The following is a 20,725-nucleotide window of genomic DNA, read 5'->3' on the forward strand; positions in this document are numbered from 1 at the left end:
CACAGATCAATATACCTTATGAACACACATGCAAAACCCCTCAATAAAACACTAGCAAACCAAATCTAACAACATACGGAAAGGATTACATACCTTGTCTATTGCAATTTATTTCAGGAATGCAAAGTTGATTTAACATATATAAATAAACCAAGTAATGGAATAAAGGAGGAAAACTGCATCACCAATGCAGTGAATGCAGAAGAAGCATTTGATAAAAATCCAGCACATTTTCATGATCACAAAAGTCAAACATTCACAACTTAATTGACTAGTCCAAAGATTTTTTTTTTCCTATTTTTGACAATTGGAGTCCTTAGATGCAAGATGGAATTGTGTTTTGCATTTTTTGGTAAAAGGAGCAAAGTAAGGACCGAGAGATATAGGCTTGAGCAGTCTCCTTGGAAGAACTCAGCACAAGTAGATGGTAAACATTTAAAGGGGAAGGGGGGTGTTTAAAACAGTAAATCAGTAAGTCACTTCTAAATTTAAAGAAAACAAAATTATAATTGAAGAATAAGTAGGTTCCAATCGGCTATTGCCATTTTTCTGTGAAAAAATAAACACTTTTTAAAAAACTATGAAAAAAAAATTCAACAAATTAGGAATAGACGGGAACTTTCCCAAGCTGAAAAAGCATGGCTAAAACCATACTTAAAGCTGCAAGACTGAAAGCTTTGCTCACTAATATAACATGGTTGCTGACTCTTGTCACATTTATTCAATAAACTGGAAGTTTGGGGGGGGGGGAATTAGACTAGAAAAAGAAATAACATGCATTCAGATTGAAAAGAAAAAAGTTGAACTATCCCAGTTTGTAGGTAATACATGGAAAATACTTCATAATACACACACACACTTACAAATTATAAAAACTAGTAAGCTCAGCAGTGTTTCAGGAAGCAAGATTAATATGCAAAAATCAATACTATTTTTTGTATACCAATAATAAGAAAATATGTATGAAATTAAGAAAACAATTACATTTATTGAATTCAGCAAAGTAGCAGGATATAAAATTAACACCCATAAAACAATTGCATTCCTATACATCAGTGATGAATCAACTGAAAGAGAAATTAGGAAAACTATCCCATTCACAATAGCCTCAAAGAAAATAAAATATCTGGGAATCAATATAACAAAAGATGTGAAAGACCTCTACAATGAAAACTATAGAACATTAAAGAAAGAAATTGAAGAATACCTTAGAAGATGGAAAGATCTCCCATGTTCTTAGATAGGCAGAGTTAATATTGTCAAAATGGCTGTATTACCAAAATTGCTATACAGATTTAAAGTGATTCCTATTAAAATTTCAATGATGTTCTTCATAGAAATAGAAAAGGCAATCATGAAATTCATTTTAAAAAATAAGAGGCCCAGAATAGCCAAAGCAGTCATCAGTGAGAAAAGTGAAGGAGGAGGCATAACAATACCAGACCTTAAACTATACTGCGAAGCTATAGTAACAAAAACGGCATGATATTGGCACAAAACAGACACAAAGACCAACGGAACTCACATGAATAAAGTTATCTCATACTATACAAAGATGTCATAAACATACATTGGAGAAAAATTAGCCACTTCCTCAAATGGTGCTGGGAAAAATTGAAATCCTTATGTAGGAAAATGAAAATCGACCCCTATCTCTCACCCTGCACAAAATTCAACTCAAAATGGATCAAGGACCTAGGCATTAGACCAGAGGCCCTATGCCTAATAGAAGAAAAAGTAGGCCCAATTCTCTCTCAGGTTGGCTTAGGAACCAAATTCCTCAACAAGACTCCTAAAGTTCAAGAAGTAAAATCAAGAATCAATAAATGGAATGATATCAAATTACAAAGCTTCTTCATATCAAAGGAAACAATCAAGAATGTGAAGAGAGAGCCTACTGAATGGGAGAAAATCTTTTGCCATTTCCACCTCAGATAGAGCATTAATCTCCAGGATATACAAATAACTCAAAAACATAACACCAAAAAACAAACAAATAAACCAATCAATAAATGGGCAAAGGAACTGAAAGACACTTCACAGAAGAAATATGACGAGTCAACAAATATATGAAAAAATATTCAATGTCTCTAGCAATTAGAGAAATGCAAATTAAAACTACACTGAGATTTCATCTCACTACTATCAGAATGGCAATTATCAAGAATACAAGTAACAATAAAAGTTGGCAAGGATGTGGGGACAAAGGTGCACTCATACATTGCTGGAGAGACTATAAATTGATGCAACCCCTATGGAAAGCAGTATGGAGATTCCTCAGAAAACTTGCAATGGCACCACCATTTGACCGAGTTATACCACTCCTCAGAATATAACCAAAGGACTTAAAATCAGCTTACTAGTGACGAAGTTACATCAATGTCTATAGCAGCTCAATTCACAATAGCTAAGCTATGAAACCAACCTAGATGCTCTTTAACAGATGAATGGATAAAGAAAATGTGGTACATATATACAATGGTATATTACTCAGCCATAAAGTAGAATGAAATTGTGGCATTTTCTGGTAAATGGATGGAACTGTAGACTATCATGCTAAGTGAAACAAGCCAATCCCCAAAATAGGAAAGACAGTAGAATGAATCACTTTCCTATGTTCTTATGAATACACAACCAGTGGAACTCCACATCATGTATAACCACAAAAATGGGAAGTTATACTCCATGTATGTATGATATGCCAAAATACATTCTACGGTCATATATAACTAAAAAAAATTAAAAACTAAAAAAAGAAAACAATTATATTTATAATAGATTCAAAAATAATAAAACTCATAGCAATAAAGGAATAAATTTAACAAAAGTGGTGTAAACTCATATGATGAAAACTGTAAAATGCTGCTGAAACAAATTAAAGAAGTCATAAATAAAGAGAAAGGCATTCCACATTTATGATTTACTGTTGTTAAAACAGCAATACTCCAGAAATTAATCTATGAATCCAATCTAATCTCTATCAAAATTCCAGCTGTTTTCTTTTTTCAGAAATTGACAATTTGATTCTAAAATTCGTATGAAAAGCAAAAGATCCCAGATAGCCAAAACAAACTTGAAAAAGCAGAACAAGGTTGAAGGACTCTCATGTTGTGACTGTCAAAATATTTTACATAACTCCAGTAATCAAGACAGGGTGATCTTGACACAGGAAGACAGAAAGAGGATTAGAACAATTCAGAGTACAGAAAAGAGCTACTAACTACTACAGAAATTCATTTTTCTTACATAAATTGACTTCATCAGAATTAAAATTGTGCTTTGAAGGGCCCTATCAAATCAAGGGCAACTACAAAGAAAATGAAAAAACTAAATGGGAAGAAATACTTACCAATAATAGATCTAAGAAGCTCTAATATCCATAAGTAAAGCGCTCAACAGTAAAAGATAAATAATCTACTTAAAAATAAGCAAATGATAAATACTTGTCAGAAAATGCATAAATGGCCAAAAAGTACAAGAGAAGGTGCTCAACATTACCAGTCCTTAGAGAAATGCAATCAAAATCACCAGGAAAAAGGAAAAAAAAAAAAACCATAGGGAGACACCACATCACACCACTGTGATGGCTAGTCAAAAAGTAATACAAGTGTTATATTATGATGCAGGTGTTGATGAGAATATGAACAATTTCAACCTTTGTGTTAAACACAGGGCTATGATGTGATCCAGCAATTCCACTCGTAGATAGTTGAAAATCTGTGATAGTTACTAAGATAGTTGAAAAATCTGTGTTTAAACAAATGCACGTCAGGCGTGGTGGCACACACCTATAATCCCAGTGGCTCAGGAGGCTGAGTCGGGTGGATCAAGAGTTCAAAGCCAGCCCCAGCAATGGTGAGGTGCTTAGCAACTCAGTGAGACTCTGTCTTTAAATAAAATACAAAAAAGGGCAGGGGATGTGGCCCTGAGTTGAATCTCTAGTACAAAACAAACAAACAAACAAAAAACAAGTGCACAAAACTAATGTTCATAATAACATTATTCATAATAGCCAAAAAGAGGAGATAATCCAAAGGCCCATCAGTTGATTAGTACATAAATAAATGTGGTATATCCACACAGTGAACTATTATTGATCATAAAAAAATGAAGTTCTGATACATACTATAGGTATCGACATGAATCAACCTGAAAATATTATGCTAATGAAAGAAGCTAGATGAATAAAAGTCACATGTTGTATGATTCCATTTACTGCCACATGTTGCTTAACAATGGGGATAGTTCTGAGAAACATGTCATTAGGCTACTTTGTCATTGTGCAAACATCATAGAGCCTGTTTATACCAAGTAAGACAGCTATGAGACACAATCTCATGGGACCACTGTTGTATATGTGGTGCATCAATGACGGAAATATGTGTAACATAACTGTACATGAAATACTCACAATAAGCAAAATTGTAGAGATGGGAAGCATATTGGTGATTACTAGAGGTTGGGGGAAGAAAAAAATGGGGATTGCTAACGGGTATATACTTCTTTGGGAAATGTCAAAAATATTCTGTATAAAAATGGTTGCACAACCTTGTGAATAGACTAAGAACCACCAAATTATACATTTTTTTAAAAGTAGACTTTACTGTGATATGAAGTACATCTCAATAAAAAAAAGTCATAAAAAAAGAGTTTCAGCTGCTGAATAAAATAATAATAGAATTAAAATCTCACTATTTTGCAACTCATCATGAAATAACAGATCTAGGCAACGGTCATCAGTGGCTGTCAAAACCCAGCTTAAAAGCTGATGATATCTGACCTCCTGCACAACCTATGTAACAGAAGAAGGTAAGACTGCATGTCCCCCCATAGAAGTACACATATAAGTCTGCAATATGGCAGTCAAAAGAAATGACGTAAATTTTATTAAACCTTTAGACCTAACTTCCAGCTGAAATAAAATAAGAGATTTTAGAGGACCCTCTTCATGACACCAATGGGATGCACTCAGCAAAATTCAGACTTTAGGAAACCATTAAGGGTGAATGACATGGGTCAAGTCTATTTAAGAGACACTTAACTAGAACTAACATATAGGCTTTGTATGGATCCCAATTCTAATAAGCCAAACGCACAAGTATATATAACAGTCAGGGGCATTCATACACCAAGTAGACACTTCATAATATAAAAGAATTGTTATTAATTTTTCAGTGTCTTAATGGTATTGCAATTATGTTCTTAAAAGGGAGTCCTTATTTTTTGTAAATATTTACTAAAATATTTATGTAAAACATTATGCAGCATTTGGGATCATTTTTATAATATATGGAGAAACCAAGGACACTGATCAGACAAGATGGCCATGCATTAATTGTCATTAATTTACCCATGCAGGGTAAAGGGTACACAGAAATTGAATGTATTATTCTATTTCTATGCACATTAAAATTCTCCACTGAAAAGGATTTAAGAAAAATTTACTAAGCACCTTTTTCAGGCCACATACCATGGAAAGTGCTTTCATCTACACTATTGTCCAACCTTTTATTCCCATCAACTGGTGCCGTACCTGGACACTCGTAGGCAATGACTATTCAGGCAATAACTGAATAAATGAATCATTTCCTTTATGAATATGTGTTTAAACAAAAAGCATGAACCTAGTATTCATAATAACATTATTCATAATAGCCAAATGCAGCCACCCTGACAAGTAGATCATTGACCCCATATTGCAAATGAAGAAATCTGAGGCTCAGTCTGGCCAACATGATCCAGTTTTTATGAGCAAGACTGTTATTACTCTGTCCCAAATAGGAGTACTTAACTTTTTTTTAAGTGGGAAGAAGTACACCATCTTATGTTCTAATTTGCCATCCTCAATAAAGAATGTTATCCCTTCTGTAGGTGTGTGGGTACTAGCATGCTGAGGACTCGTGCCTTCTCAAATTAGGTATATCTGTGGACATTTAGCCACAATGTAGAAAGACAAATCATTATTTTCATGTTCTTCCAAAGGAAAAGCTTAGACGCGCTATTGATTTTCCTATCTACCTTCAACCCAAATCACTCAGGGTGATAATACTATATACAATATTTGGTCACTTTCTCTCTCTTTGTGTTTGTTAGATTGAAAAGAAGAGGGAAAAAAAACCCTACATTGATTCACTTCTATCTGCCCTATGAAATCTTCAAAAACATTAATTCCTATTTTTCTCTTCTTAGTCAACTTTCTGCTATCTTTGCTTTATACGCTCAAATTCACTTAAAAAATACTCTAGATACTGTGTTTTCAAAGCTGACACATATACCTATACATACACGCATGACTGTCTTTCATAATGCTTGCTTTCTTCAGCAAAAAAAGAATAATAATACATGACAGTTTTGCTTATTGGACAGAAACATTTTTTAAAATCAATTCCATAAAAATGAATAAAATCCTAAATACCTTTTTCCTTTCACTTGTTCAAAAAAAAATCTATATTAGTCATTTCATCAAAGGCAAAACCAGGCCATTTTCAGCATTAGAAAATTCTTTTAAGAGTTTCATTTTATTATATTAAGTGCAAAAAAGGAATCATCTTGGTTTTTAAAAGTCAGCCTTGCTAACTTCAATTCCTGACTACACCATGTGCTACGGTGTGAAAGGGCTTTGTCCCCTACAGGTTCAAGTGTTAGAAGCTCTGTCCCCAGTGTGGCAATGCTGAGAGATGGTGGGACCCTTAAGAGGTGGGGCCTACTGGGGATTGTTCAGGTCACTGAAGGAACTGACCTGGGAAGGGATTCAGGTCCTTCTTGTGGGACCCTGAATAGGTTTTCATGAAAGAAAGTTGTTGCAAAGAGAAAGCCTGACCCTTGCATTGTTCTTTCTGTCTTCCTGATTTCACTACACGATGTCTCCTCACCTCCATGGTGCAATGCAGCCAGCAGGGCCAACCATGCTGTTTGAACTTTCAACTTCAAAACTGAATTAAATAAACCTCTTTTCTTTACAAATTACTTAGCCTCATATATTTTATTATAGTAACAGAAAAGAGATTAACAACACCATGTGAGAATATACCATAGAAAACCAAGAAAGTCTAATCAACTGAAAATCTAAACTCAATCTGATTCACACCAGTGTCTCCTCCTCAGGACCTCACACCAGGGGCCTCGCCCACTGATAGTCTTCTTTTGCAGCAGGCAAAATATCCCAGTTTGGGTAATATATAAAAAACAGAAAATCAGGGGCTGGGGCTGTAGCTCAGTGATAGAGTGCTTGCTTAGCATGTGTGAGGCCCTGGGTTCGATCCTCAGCACAACATAAAAATAAACAAATAAAAATAACATAAAAATAAACAAATAAAATAACCACAAAAAAATTAAAAAAAAAAAAGATCAGAAATCAGTGATGGATCAGGAAGAGCAAAGAGTGTGACTAAATGCAGTGGCACTGGGCACCCTGGCTGTGGATCTAGAAATGGAGACACCTGAATTCTTACCTCATGAGTCAGCAACTTCACAGCAGCTAAATAGTGTTATTCTGAGAAATAAATATTTGTGAGGCATTTAGATGGACAAGTCCAGAGCCAAAATAGAAGACAGGAATCTTCAAAGAACCTTCTGAATTGAAGTCTTTGTGCCCAGGGGTCAGCATCACCTGGGCCTTCCAAGGTCCTGCATGAAGCCCTTCCCTCCAAGAGCTTTATGTAAATGTCCATCTCAGCAGTCAGTCAGACAAGGAAACTCCCCCCAGGCCCGTTCTGCATTTGGCATGTTCTGCATTTGGCATGTTCTCCCAGCATGGGCCACAGCTGACAACACACTGTTGGCACAGTCTCTGGCCCCCAAGGTCACCCTACTTTACAGCAATCCTAACCTGAACTCACCTTTTAAACACTGAGTTAAACAAAATGAACTCTCTTCCTCCCGCTACCTGGTACAATCCTATTAAAAGTTGTGTTCATTCCTGCTGGGTCTCTATTTAGTGACTGCTCCTCTCTGGAAACTCCAGGGATCTACTTCACACTGCAAGTACAAATAGAGAGCCACTCAGAAGGCCGAGTGACTTAGCAAGCCACACAGCCAGAGAGCTGTCCTACTTGTAACAGGCAAAGCACCGCAGATCATAGCTTTGATCAACCAGTGAAATGTGGACTTTTCTCCAAGAGAGGCCTCTAACCTGTGTAAATACCCCAGCACTTCTCCAACTGAACCGTGTTACTTGGAGTAACACACATACAAAGGTCTGTTTGCAAAGCCCTGGTGCTCAGGGAAGGGAGGTGAGAACTCAGATGCACAGGGGATAAATCAGCAGCTCTCCCTCCCCATCTCCCCTGCGTTACTCGGTCTCTCGCTGCCTCTAACGCACACCTATATACCAGCACTTTTCACAGCCGTTATAGTGCTCTCTGCATTCCTCCCTGCTCTGCACACTTCTGACAGCTGCTCACTCTAAACCCCAAGCTCCTTCTCAGAAGGAATCATCTACTGTCCTCTCTACAGTAGGCTGCAGTTCCTTATGCTATCTGTTGCCCATAATCTAGTGAAAAATACTCATGTTACCCTGGAGGAACTGACAAAAGCAAAGGGAAAATCCAGCTAAGACTGAGCAGAAAGATCCAGGCGTTGCAAAAGTCAGCACCTTCAGTGGCCAAACGAGTAAGTCGAGCAAATACAGGGGCTGGTGGGTGGACTGTCCTTACTTGTGTAAGAGGCAGAAGCTACATAGCACTGCAGTCTTTCTTGGGGACAGAGACCCAGTGTAGACTTATCATTCCATGTTCCTGGAGAGCAGAGAAATGCTAATTTTTATGTGGAATATCTCAAGTGTAATTAGAATCGATCCAGCATGTTTTAAACATTATATGTCTCAAACAAACTGAGCCTGGGGCCAGTATTTCCATAAACCACCCACTGTGACCTGAGCCAGACTTGCACCAGTTCCAGCTCCACAGCATCCATTTTAAGCCAAACTGACTCAAATGGACACAAATGGAATCTTTTCACAATAACTGTAGTGTTGCTTCTATGTGTATAAATTACAAACAAAGGGAAGGGGGCTGAATGTGTATTAGACACCTTCCAAAAGGTGGCCTGAGGTGTCTGTCAACACAACTCCCCCCTAATCCTTCCGGAACTATGCTCTTTCTCCTTTAGCTGTTCATCCCAACCATCCAGTGGAATTTCCAACCAGAATGGCCCCCCTGTGTCTAGCCTTCATCTTTGCCACGATACTCTAAGATTCATTCCCCTCTTTCTCTGATGATAATGGGTGTCAGAGACAACGACGGAGAGAGGCAACTCTTACCCTTGTGGTGGCGATGTCACACACTCTGCCCTCATCCTGCACAGTAGAACGTCCATTGTCATCCAAGAAGCTTCGCCCTTCTTCCCTCTTTGGAACGTGGAGTGCACATAGGCATTGAGTGGCCAGAAAGAAGAGAAGAATCCTGTTCTCTGGTTGTACAAGCCAAGCACCCGCTGGGAAACCACTCTCACCTGCAGAAGAAATCATCAGCCAAGCTGTAATTCCAGGGAGGAAATGTAACTAGGATGCTCTGAGTACTTTATGGATCAGACCCAAGTCTCAGAGCCTCACTGAGCTCTCAGTGAGAGGGTGGTCTTTCCCCTGTGGACCATCACTCTAGTTGGACACGTGGCTAGGTTTAAGGACTCTCAGAACTTGACAAGTGAAATGCTTGTGGCCTCCTCCACGGACACAGGCCAACCAACACCCAAGCTGGACGAGGCACCAGAATGAGGACCTCATCCCCATCCCACACTGTTCCTTCTATTCCAACCAATTCACTCCGGACATATGTGCAGACTTCTAAATGAACAACATATTCATCCATTCAGAGACCAACTTCTCAGGGTTACTGCTCTAATAGAATTAACTCTGCTTCTGTAGTTTGAAATCAATGGATTTTAAAGACTAACCAAATTCATTTTTTTCCTTAAAATTTCCCATTGTTATATTTTGCAGATCAGAAATGACTACAGGTGCTAACGGAGTCCTCTGATTAACTAATGCAGTGAATGCACAAGTGGGGAGGGTGTTTAAAGTCTGGCAAAACGAACAAGACAAATTTCAATATTTCTCTCTGAATAAATTAAAGAAAGGAAAAACACTCCAATTCCCCACCAGGTAAGCCTGCCTCAAGTTGAAGCATCCCCATAGATTTGTACTAGTATCTAAGCATCCATCCATTGGTTTTCATGTTTTCCAATCAACACCAAATCCAAAAGGAGGAAGAAGGGGGAAAAAAAAAACATTGATTCTGAGCAAAAGACATGAAAGAAATGCCTCTGGCTATCTCAGTTATTAACAAACATTCATAAGTTCTAGGATCTGTTGGGCATTATCTAAGGCATGAAGATCACAAACCACACTGTAGCACCTGCCCCCAAGCCCACAAGGGCTCATGCTCCAAATCAAGGGGGGCAGTGGAGCCAGAGCCAAGTTGAACAGTTTCCAAGTTGCTCCCAACAGGAGCTGTGCAATTCTTCAGCACATTCCTGCTCTGCATCGGAGTAAACTTTCACCTCCAACAAAGACATAATGAAGAAAGATCCAGAAGCAAAATGCAGCTCCATGCAAGTGAACTTCTGAGATGGAATTTTTGGTACAGGAGGTTGAGCCATGTCTACAAGGATGCATAAAATTAATTCACAGGCTAAAGTCCACCCCTCCTGACCTCCTAGCAACACCTCCTTGAGTCAGCCTTAGATATCTGCATTCCAATGAAACACAGAAATGCCACTCCTTTTGAAAAGAATTCATAGCGCACACATATAGTCTTTTCCCTATCAGACGCCTTTCCAGCTGTAGAGTGTCTTAAGGGAAGGTAAGATTAATCTGAGGAATAATTAATTAACTGCAAACAGCTTTGATATCACTGTATTAATTACTGAAAAGAAGAAAATAGCCGAGTACTTTGGCTTTTCAGTACTTCAAGAACTCCCCAGCACTGGCTGGAAGCTCATTGCTCTGGCTCACCACAGAAAGGTCAGGGCTGGCCCAAGGACAGACTATGAGGGTAGCCAAGTGTATCCTGTTTACAGAAATTGGTACTGAGGGCAGCTTCAGTCAAGGCCTGATGAATGAATGACATCCAGTCTGTCCCTTTTTTTCTCCTCTGCCAGCAAAACTCAGAATTCCTATGCCTTATCCCCATTTTCTATCAGAGTGATTCCTATCTAAACAAACAAACAGACCAGACTTCCAGAACCAATCAATGCCTCTTACTATGCATTTATGTCAATTCGCATCCCTCTAAACGTGACTTTTTCTCAGTCCCCACAACATGCCAGGTATGTGGATGGTTTTATGCACATCTCCTCTGTCCTCAGCCACTGGAAGCTCTGGAGCCACTTCCACATCTTAAGAGTATAGACCGGGATTCAAAATCAGGCAGGTCTGTCTGATTACAATTAGCATGGACATCAAGATCCCTCTTAGTGGCTGGGAAAAGGTCAGGGGAGGATTGGCGGCGGAGTTGGGCAGACATGACCCCAGCCAGCAGGCTGTGGGGAAGGAAATTTTACACGCGACCTATGTCCCCCTCCCTGCTTGACAAGCCCACCCAACAGTGTTTCTATTTCTCTATGTCCCTCCCAACCGGATCAGGATTGGCCTGTTCAAAAGAAGGGAATATTGGTTGCGATTTAGCCCTTAACAGGTTTCTGACTTTGCTGAGTGATTCAGCAGGATCCTGGCAAAATACATCAAGCTCGCTCAAGGACTGCTGCCTTCTGCAGAATTCCTGTCTTCCCAATAGCTCTCTGCGTCACGCTGACTCTTCCCCTGCAGCCTGCCTGTGTTTCCTGGTGGGTAGACGGAGGCCCCAAGTGACTGCCTCCGTCACTGAGGAAAAAGGTGAGGAGCAAGTGGCACGTTGCACTCTTTCCTCACCCAGAGACCTGACATGCAATTTTGGAACTGTACCCAGGGAACAGCAAATGGACAGCAGACAGCCACCAAGAGTGACAAGGACTCCCTCCACTGTTCCCACGGGTATAAGGTTGTCCTCCAGAAATGAGGAAATCTGTGCCTGATAGATCAAAGCAGACACTCTGTGTGACATTGCGGCATAGGCCTGTGTCCTCTATACTGGCACAGAATCCTCTTATGCCCCCTGTCACATGCTGAGTTGTGTCATGTCAGGGCCATCCAGTAGACAGGGAAAGCCTCCAGTCGAGAAGCCTGTCCTAAGACTCATCCACATACTAATTACCCCTCTCATACCGTGGTGCTTGACACACTTTAAGAAAATAGCCTTCTCCCCTAAGCCAATGAGACTACATGTAATTAATAAAAAGAATTAATATGGATAATGAAAGGCAGCAGTGGAAACAGGAGGAAAGTGAAGAAGACATGTTGGTTGTCAATACCTATCCCAGCACCAGATAAAGGAGAAAAAAAATCTTATCCTGAAGATTCCACGCCTCCCACCCTGGTGGGGGGGGGGGGCATGTCAAGAGTGAAGTTTAAGATCAATACTCCAGTTTCAGGTATCCATAAACACCCAAACACCTCCTTTTTGCTCTGACTCCCGGAGGCTCCACTCTGCTGGTGGTGCCAGTCCTCATGCACTCTGTCAACGGGAGCAGGTGAGCTATGTCACCAACAAAAACATCCACTCAGTCCACTAGTTGCATCTGTGAGTGGAGCTTCACAGGGTGGGAAGAAGTCTGTTTCTACAGTTTCTGTGAGTTTTGATGAAAGTCAATCTCCTAGAGTTTGGTCAACTTTAGGACACCTGAAAGTGAGTTTCTGAAGTTGAAAGCCTCTTAGAGAGCTGACCCTGACCTAAGACAAAGCCATCAGGTAAGTGGCACCTTTAAGAACCTCCTGGATACCTCCTGACCTTCCATACCTCTGCAGCGAGGCTTCTTAACCTCAGCACTACTGACCTTGTGGGGCCAGATGATTCCTTCTGCTGAAGGCAGTCCTAGGCAAGGTAGGGTGGTTGGCAGCATCCCTAGCCTCAACCCACGAGGTGCCAAGATAACAACAACCAAAAATGTCTCCAGATATTGCCCAGTGTCCCTTGGGCAGCAAAATCATCCCCAGTTGAGAATCAACGCTCGATAAGTAAAACAAAAGGACTTCAGGTAACTTCTTGGGAGCCGGGAGGTCAGAAAGCTCAGAACACCAGATCATATTAGTACCTCTGCTGATCAGGGCTGGAGAAGGTCCCCCAACACTTGCGCCTTTAGAATTTAGTCGTGACATTTCATGTCATGGTATCAGACAACCAAAACTTTTAGAATGAGGAGAGAGAAAAAGCAAGTTTAACCTTTCGTAGAAACTCCAAACTTGTTTCACAGGAGTGTAAAGGCTACTGTTGATTTTCTCCCAGAGGGGCTGTCTGAATTGTTTCCTAACATTTTCAATCCCAGAATGATCTACGGTGATGCACTAATAGTTTTAGCTCTGCAGCTTGCTGCAGCGTTCTGCAATAGTGCTGATCCTACTGAATACACCAGCCCCTGAACAGAGCTCCAGTCTTATGGAAACTCATTAATGTCCCAGGGAAAAGGCAAATACATGTCAGTTTGGTAGTCTTGCCACTATTCATCAATCACAGACCAATTTTCAATAAAACCTGGGAGTAATGGAATTAGAGGAAATTCCACCCTACTTCTAACTTGCTTAGCTAATGAGAATTGCCATCCAGAGTTTTGCTTAAATAATATTAAAATATCTCAGTCAGACTGCCACAATCGGGTTTACTGTGCTAGAAAAATTATACTGATATTTAAATCCTATAATCCAAAGCAATCAGATTAAAGCAACACCTTCCAGTTGATTCAGACAGTGGATTACTAAGAATATCCCTGAACTACATACTTTTTCAAAACTATCAAATTTCAAGAAGTACCTTAAGTTAATATCCTTAAATTAACATGATTTTCTTATCTATCCCATGGGGAAAAAAATGAAAACTTCTCAGAGTCTAATATATTCAGGGATTAAAAATAAATTTATAGAGGTTCTGATTTTCAGTGAGAAAGCTAGTAAGTGCTTTCTAGAGCAAAGTCTCTAGATTGTATTTGAAAGGTTAATATAAATGACATTTCTCTCAACTATTCAGAATGTGACTGCGATAGCATCCCCAGAAAGCCCAAAGGCTTGTAGCGTGGGTAACAAAACACCACCCTCCCCAGGGTTCTGTGTTTCTAGACAACCTCCCTGGGGGGACAGTGGGGAACAGCATGCATCCTGCTGAGTCACCTCACCAAGACAATCTACAATCAGGCCAGGAGCTGCCCTGGGGAGGTGTGTCCCATGGAAGAGGAGTGCCATAACATAGCCACTTACCCCAGTCTGGTCACCCCTGAGTGCTGGCAGGGCTCTGAGTTCACCTTAGTAGCCAAATGACTGCCACCATTCCACCAGCCCCTGGAAGGAGCAGTCTTGATTTGGGCTGAAGGCAGAAAATAGGCGTACTCGGGGGCCTGTGCCCCAGCCCTAGCCTCTTACACCCCCATGTCGTGAACAAGGATGTATCACACAACTACACTGATGCACTGATAGAAAGCCAGCAGCTTTGGAGGGTACAAGAAAAATCAACATCATGCAGTGATAATAGCTGTGTCAACCACTTCAGGGAAACCTTCCCCCCCAGGACACTACAGCAATGTGAATCTAGAAATCCCTCTGCTTCACATTTCCAAATGTATCCTTAGGAGACGAATCAGACAAATGTTCAAAGATGTATGTACAAGGATATTCAGTGCATCATTAATTATTCATAAGAGTAAAAAGTCAGAGGCAACCTAAACGTCCATCAAAAAGGGAATGGTTAAGTAGGTTTGAGGCAGCCACGCAATGGGGTACACATGAGCATAGCACCTCTCCCTGCTCTGAACCCATGCAAGTCCCACCACACTCCTACAAAGTACTGTTTTGACTGCACTCACTTCAAAGATGCAGTAAATGGAAAATAGAGAAGTTAACTGACTCTCCAGGCTCAATAGCTATGAAGTGGTGGCTTCATGATTGAATCCAGACAATGCTTTGAAGCCATTCTCTCATCCACTGTGCTCCCTGGCTGCAGACCTGGGGGGAAACAGTCACAATATACCAAGTCAAAAGTAATAATAATGATGATGCAATAGATGGCATGATCCTATCATTGTCAAATGTGCCTGAAATTTTATAGTAAAAAAAAAATATATCTATAGGATTATACCATGAAGTCATACAGATGCATTCTCTCTGGATGATGGAATTTGGAGGGTATTTTGCTTTCTACTGTGCACCTTCTCAACATCATGTGAGTTTCTTCAAATGAGTAGGTGGCATAAAATACCTAGGAAATAGTTAATTCTATCTAGAAAGGTAAAAGGGCATAAGCAGCCTTGGTAGTATTTGAGGAGGAGGAGAGTGGGGAAAGACAGGTATCAGGTGAACTTACAGATTGGCGAGACGCAGAATCCTCAGCCAAGGTGCTCCTGGGTCGTGCGTAGAAATCATGAGCTTCTTTCTTTTTCATTCACCCAGAGATGCTTTACAGCAGGCACTATCCTGGGAAGATGGAGACCAAAAGACAACATGGGTCTTGCCCTCAGAGCTCAGGGGAGCTCAGAAGGGCTGACAGGGGGGTAAACAGGCAAATCTATAACTGCGATGTGAAGTGGAGTGTGTCATCTCCGTGAGGAAGGTACAGAGGAGGAGCCACCATAGTTCAGAGGCAGTCAATTGTGCCTTAGAACAAAGGCATAAGAGTAGGGTCCCTGCGTGAAAAGGTTGGGTGTGATCAGGTAAAGGGGACATGTAAGGGTAAGAGGGTTCTCTCCAAGGAGGGGAAGGAACACATGCAAGATGCCAGACCAGAAAGCCTGTGGGATGCACAGGAGGCAGAAGGGAGGTGAGCTTGGTTCCGATGGAGACCTGTGACCTAGAGATGCTTAGACTCCTGCTTCTTAGACTACAGAGAGCTCTGCCTTTACTGGCCACACCTTTGTGAGCCAGGATGAGAGGTACTTCTGGGAGAAGGGTCTTGACTGCCTGAGCCAAGTTGCCAACATCCCAAGTCTCCTGAAATGTTTAGCCACAGGAACCAGATAAACAAAGACCTCTTGGAGTTACCTCGGGTCCCTAGGGTGTCTGAAACATGAGAAGCCATAGGCACCATTCCACCAGGAATTCCAGGATCTGAAACAGCTGGCAGGGAATCCCAGTGGTGTGAGGGAAAATGCAGACAAGAACAGAAACATCCCACTTCACTTTTGGATCCCACTACTTTACAGAGCAGTGGTCTGTAGAGAGAATTCAGGAGGTCCTAGAAATTACATGGGGGGAAATATCTTTATTTTCACTAATCTCCAACTGAAACTGAACATTCCTTCCATTACAAAAGTGGGCCTGGGGGCTGGGGTTGTGGCTCAGTGGCAGAGTGCTTGCCTAGCGTGTGTGAGGCACTGGGTTTGATTCTCAGCACCACATATAAATAAATAAAATATTTTTTAAAAACCTGTGGGTCTGGTCCAGGGTAGTATTAGTAGTAACCACAAATTTGCAGCAGTGGACGTTTCAACATGATTCTCTATCCTGTCATTTATTACTGAAATCTCAAAAGTTACACCACTTATAAGTGGTGTGACTTTGGACCCACAGTAAGGAGTCCAAGGTGTTCAAAGATGTGTGTACACCACACAGCCACTGACCCCAGCCTGGTCACCCCTGAGAGGTGAGAGGGCTCTGCGTCACCCTACTGGCCCAAATGACCCACCATTCCACTGGTCCCAGGAAGGAACTGTCCTGGTTGGAGCTGTAGATGGGAAACAGGCAGGCAAATGGGCAACCTTGGAGGCCCAAGACCCAGCCCTAGCCTCCTCTACGGACCTACCGCTGGATCTTATTTAATGAAATACTAAAGAAGCATGCACGCTGCTAAATCATAAACTGGATTGACTATTTTGACAATGCATTTCAATACAATTAGATTGCTTTATATTCTGTGGCTTTCGTGTTTTGCATTTAAAAACACCATCTGAAAAATGGTCCATGGGGCTGTCAAAGGGGTCCGGGACACTAAAGGGGAAGTTAATCCCTCAGCAAGAGTCCTATTAATATGTAAGTCACATTGTGTCACTCCTGTGCCAACCCTCTAGCAACTTCCACCTCAGAGGCCAAGCTCCCCTCCCCTCCCAATGTCACTTATGGGATCTCAGCTCCTGCTCCTCTTGCCCTCCTCTCTCGACTGGCACAGGACTCCAGGCCAATCCTCAGTCCTGCCAGTGAGGCCCTTCCCTGCCTCAGAGCCTCCGCTCCAACTGGTCCCTCTGCCCGATGGTTGTATCCTGGCGACTGCATGGCTTCCTTTCTCACTTCCTCCAGGCTTTACTTGAAAGACATGTTCTCTGAGCTGGGGACATAGCCCAGTTGGTGGGGTGCTTGCCTTCCATGCACAAGGCTCTGGGTTCAATCTCCTGAAGCATACACCCAAAAAAGATGAAGATGTCACTGCTTCCCCAAACTCCTATTCCTTTCCCCATTTGATTTTTAATCCTGAGCTTCTATCACTCCTTAAATACATAGAAATATGTATTTTCATTTTTTATATAGTTGTTTTTTCCTTTCTCCTACATGAATTCTGTGAGACAGAGATTTTTCTGCTTTATACACCACTGTATTCCAAGTGCCTAGAACCTCATCTAGCTAGCACACAGTAAGACCTTAAACATTATTTGTTGGATCAATTAATGAGTTGATTGACATCTGTCATGACACTCAGCTCCTGGCTCCTTCCATTCATGTTAAATCTTAAAGTCTCTCTGACCCATTGCAGTAATTGAGAGAAAAGAAAAATCATAACAAATGTGCTTTTGAAATTGTGATCACCCAAGAAAAGTAGCTTAATTATCAACCACCAGCAGATGGGAGATATAATTTTTTTTCTTTAACAAAGAGAGTTGTATCAAAGATGGAATAGTTCACACACACACACACACACACACACACACACACACACACCCCACATTATTAAATCCAAGTATATCGTAAAACAAATACTAAAAAAAAAAAAAAATTGGAAAAATTGGGGATATGGTTTAAATCCAAGAAAAGCACCCTGACCTAGACTGCAACAGAAGTGGTGCTAGGAAATGAGACCATCCCACAGACCCCACCAGGCAAGTGACTGAAGGAAGTGAGAGCAATGGAACTCACAAGTAAATGAGGTGACAAATCACCGCTTGGCCACTTCTCCATTCACCTGCCCATGCTAAAATGCAAAGTTATTCCCATTTAAGGGACCGCTGCTTGCTGTAGTAAAGTCACATTTATTGGCCGAACACTTTTAAAAAATCGGCAGGGCTGTCTTGTCAGCAAGGAATAAAAAGCACCTAATTTCATTTTAAAACCTGAAGGGTTTTGTTTTAATAAGAACAGCCTCTTCTTTGGGGATAATCTACCAACCAAGGCTAAGACTGGATTTTTTGTCACTCTTATAAAATGTAAGTCAAGCACAAATAAATGAATACTATTTTATGTCACAAACACACACACACACACATACATATATATACACCCACATATATGTGTGTGTATGTATATCCTGACATATATGTCATCCTGATGTATATATGTGTATATAGGCACATATATACATACATATGTATACATGTATGTGTGTGTATATAGAGAGAGCATATATATGTATATATATGTGTATATATATATGTATATATATATATGTATTTATATATACTCATCACTCACACATTGTAAAATGTCAGAAAACAAAGTTTCCCAACCCAAATTCTTCATTGCAGCACAGCTTCTCAAGATGAGCTTCTCCTAGCACCCCGCCAAGTGTTTTCGCGAAGGGCATCCTAAAAGGCACACTTCCCAGTCTACATCTGACTTGACTGTCCACAGCATTTGTCCCCCCATCTCCCCACCACTAGCTCTTGCTTCTCCCACTTGTCTGATTACTCATTTTTAGTTCCCTGTGAAACTCTACTTCCTCTGCCCAAGTCTTAAATCTGAGTCGACAAATTAAATATCTTCAGGGGCCAAGGAGCTGCCCAAAATGAGAGAAGGAGGAAGACACCTGGCTACTGGAACGCGCTGGGGAGTACCAGCTGGCTGACAGGACCTGGCTGCTGACTGCCATCCCTCATTTCTGGGCATCAGGTGGTCAGATCACCCGATTTGTCAAGAACACCCACAAATCTTATTTTTATGGGCGCTTTCCCAGTTTTTTAAATGCTGGCACTATTGTTTCACATGTGCTAATACTGTAGGCCAAACCAAAGAAACCCACAGCCTGGAGACAATCTGCTGGCCTCCAGATTGTGGTCTTCACCCCCCACTTCACCCCACGTTTCCTCCTGTCCCTCTGCTCTTCTCCCTGGCCAATGCCATCTAACCCCATGTAATTATGGAGCCCAGGTGCCTGTCTCCAACCCAGACCTCCCTCTTACATTCTGGACTCCTACAACTGCCTGCTGAACATGTCCATTTGAATGTCCCATTTGGACTTTAAAATAAACATATCCAAAGCTTCCCTTTGTCCTCTATTCCCACTGCACCTGCCTCCCAAGCCAAACACCTGGAGATCATGTCAGAGTCCTCCCAGGTCAGCTGACACCCAGCCAGCAGCAAGGATGGGCAAAGACACATTCCCAAGACCTCTCCTGCCTCTTCTTTTCTCTGTTTCTCCTCCTCCCCAACTTCAGTCCAGATACTCGGTGTTTTTGCACTCATTCTCCACAATAGACTCCTGACTGTCTCCCTTGCTTAGGCCTATCTACATTTCCTACTCCCATGTTCTCCTTCATACCAAGCAGGCTGGATTACGCGCTCTATTGCACATGCACCAGCTGAAAGTCCTCTGATGGCCCCCTTGGCCTTCAGCATAAACTCTGGATTAAGGATGCATGAGTCAGAATCCCAGCCTCACCTCTATCTGATCTTGGGCAAGTTGTTGAAGTTCTCTGGCCCTCAGTTCCTCTTTAAAGCATGGATACTAAATATCACCTACCAAATGGGGTAGTTATGAAGATTAAAAATGAGATGATACAAATAAAACTATCTGTGCTGCAGACACAGTAGATGATCGATTAAGTGTCAGTTCTTACTATTACTCTTCATCCATTATGCTTGCCTGGCACTACTCAATTCAAGTTCTAGAACTAAGGAAACTTAATTGAAATTCCTCAAGGGCCCCAGTTTCCCGTGGTTCCAGGTCCCTATACTTGTTTTTTCTGTTCAGAATGCCCTCAGACTCAGCTCTACGATATTTTCTAGGACCAATCCCTAAATCCAGGCCCCTCCTAGGGTCCTACGCACTGTGCCTGCCTTGCCACAGTTTTTAACTTGTTCCACTACAACAGAACAATTTCCTCACTCTCTCCACACTACACTGGGAACTCTGCAAGGGTAGGGCCTTGTTCTCTCGATCTTTGTGTCTTTAATATCCTGCAAGAAATAATGAAGGTGTGAATGAATGAAGAGTCTTCTTGAATCTCCAGATCAACATGAAGAGGCAGGCATCCTCATGATTTACCACTGATGGATGAGAAAAGTGAGGTTCAAGATGGTTGAGTACAGAGCAGAGTTGGTGAGGCCAGAGCTCACCCAGGGCCTTGCTGCAGGTCGGGGAGTCACACTTTTGTTTCAGGCTCATGCCCCTGAAATAAACATTCCTTCAGTCTTGTCCTCCTAAATGAGTGTGGGAACAACATCAATGGCTTTTTATCACCTCCCATCCTTTCTGTTAGGAGCTACCAGACTCTGCAAAGCATTAGGGACAGA

At 41.3% G+C, this 20,725-nt stretch overlaps 1 protein-coding gene across 21 annotated transcripts in view; it reads right to left on the minus strand.

The window, feature by feature from the left end:
- Positions 1-20,725, minus strand: part of Kcns3 (potassium voltage-gated channel modifier subfamily S member 3) — an 89,774-nt gene that overhangs the window by 56,258 nt on the left and 12,791 nt on the right. For 18 of the 21 annotated variants that reach the window (XR_013429218.1, XR_013429215.1, XR_013429217.1 and 15 more), the window contains 2 exons: positions 15,378-15,487; positions 9,260-9,450 (listed from right to left, as the gene is read on the minus strand). The gene's annotated coding sequence lies outside the window, so the exon portion shown is untranslated. Of the gene's footprint in view, positions 1-9,259; positions 9,451-14,880; positions 15,020-15,377; positions 15,488-20,725 lie in introns of all 21 variants that reach the window. The other 3 variants (XM_078029634.1, XM_078029635.1, XM_078029638.1) reach the window with 1 other exon arrangement.

The sequence above is a fragment of the Ictidomys tridecemlineatus genome, chromosome 12 (assembly GCF_052094955.1).
Source record: "Ictidomys tridecemlineatus isolate mIctTri1 chromosome 12, mIctTri1.hap1, whole genome shotgun sequence".
Classification (NCBI taxonomy): Eukaryota; Metazoa; Chordata; class Mammalia; order Rodentia; family Sciuridae; genus Ictidomys; species Ictidomys tridecemlineatus.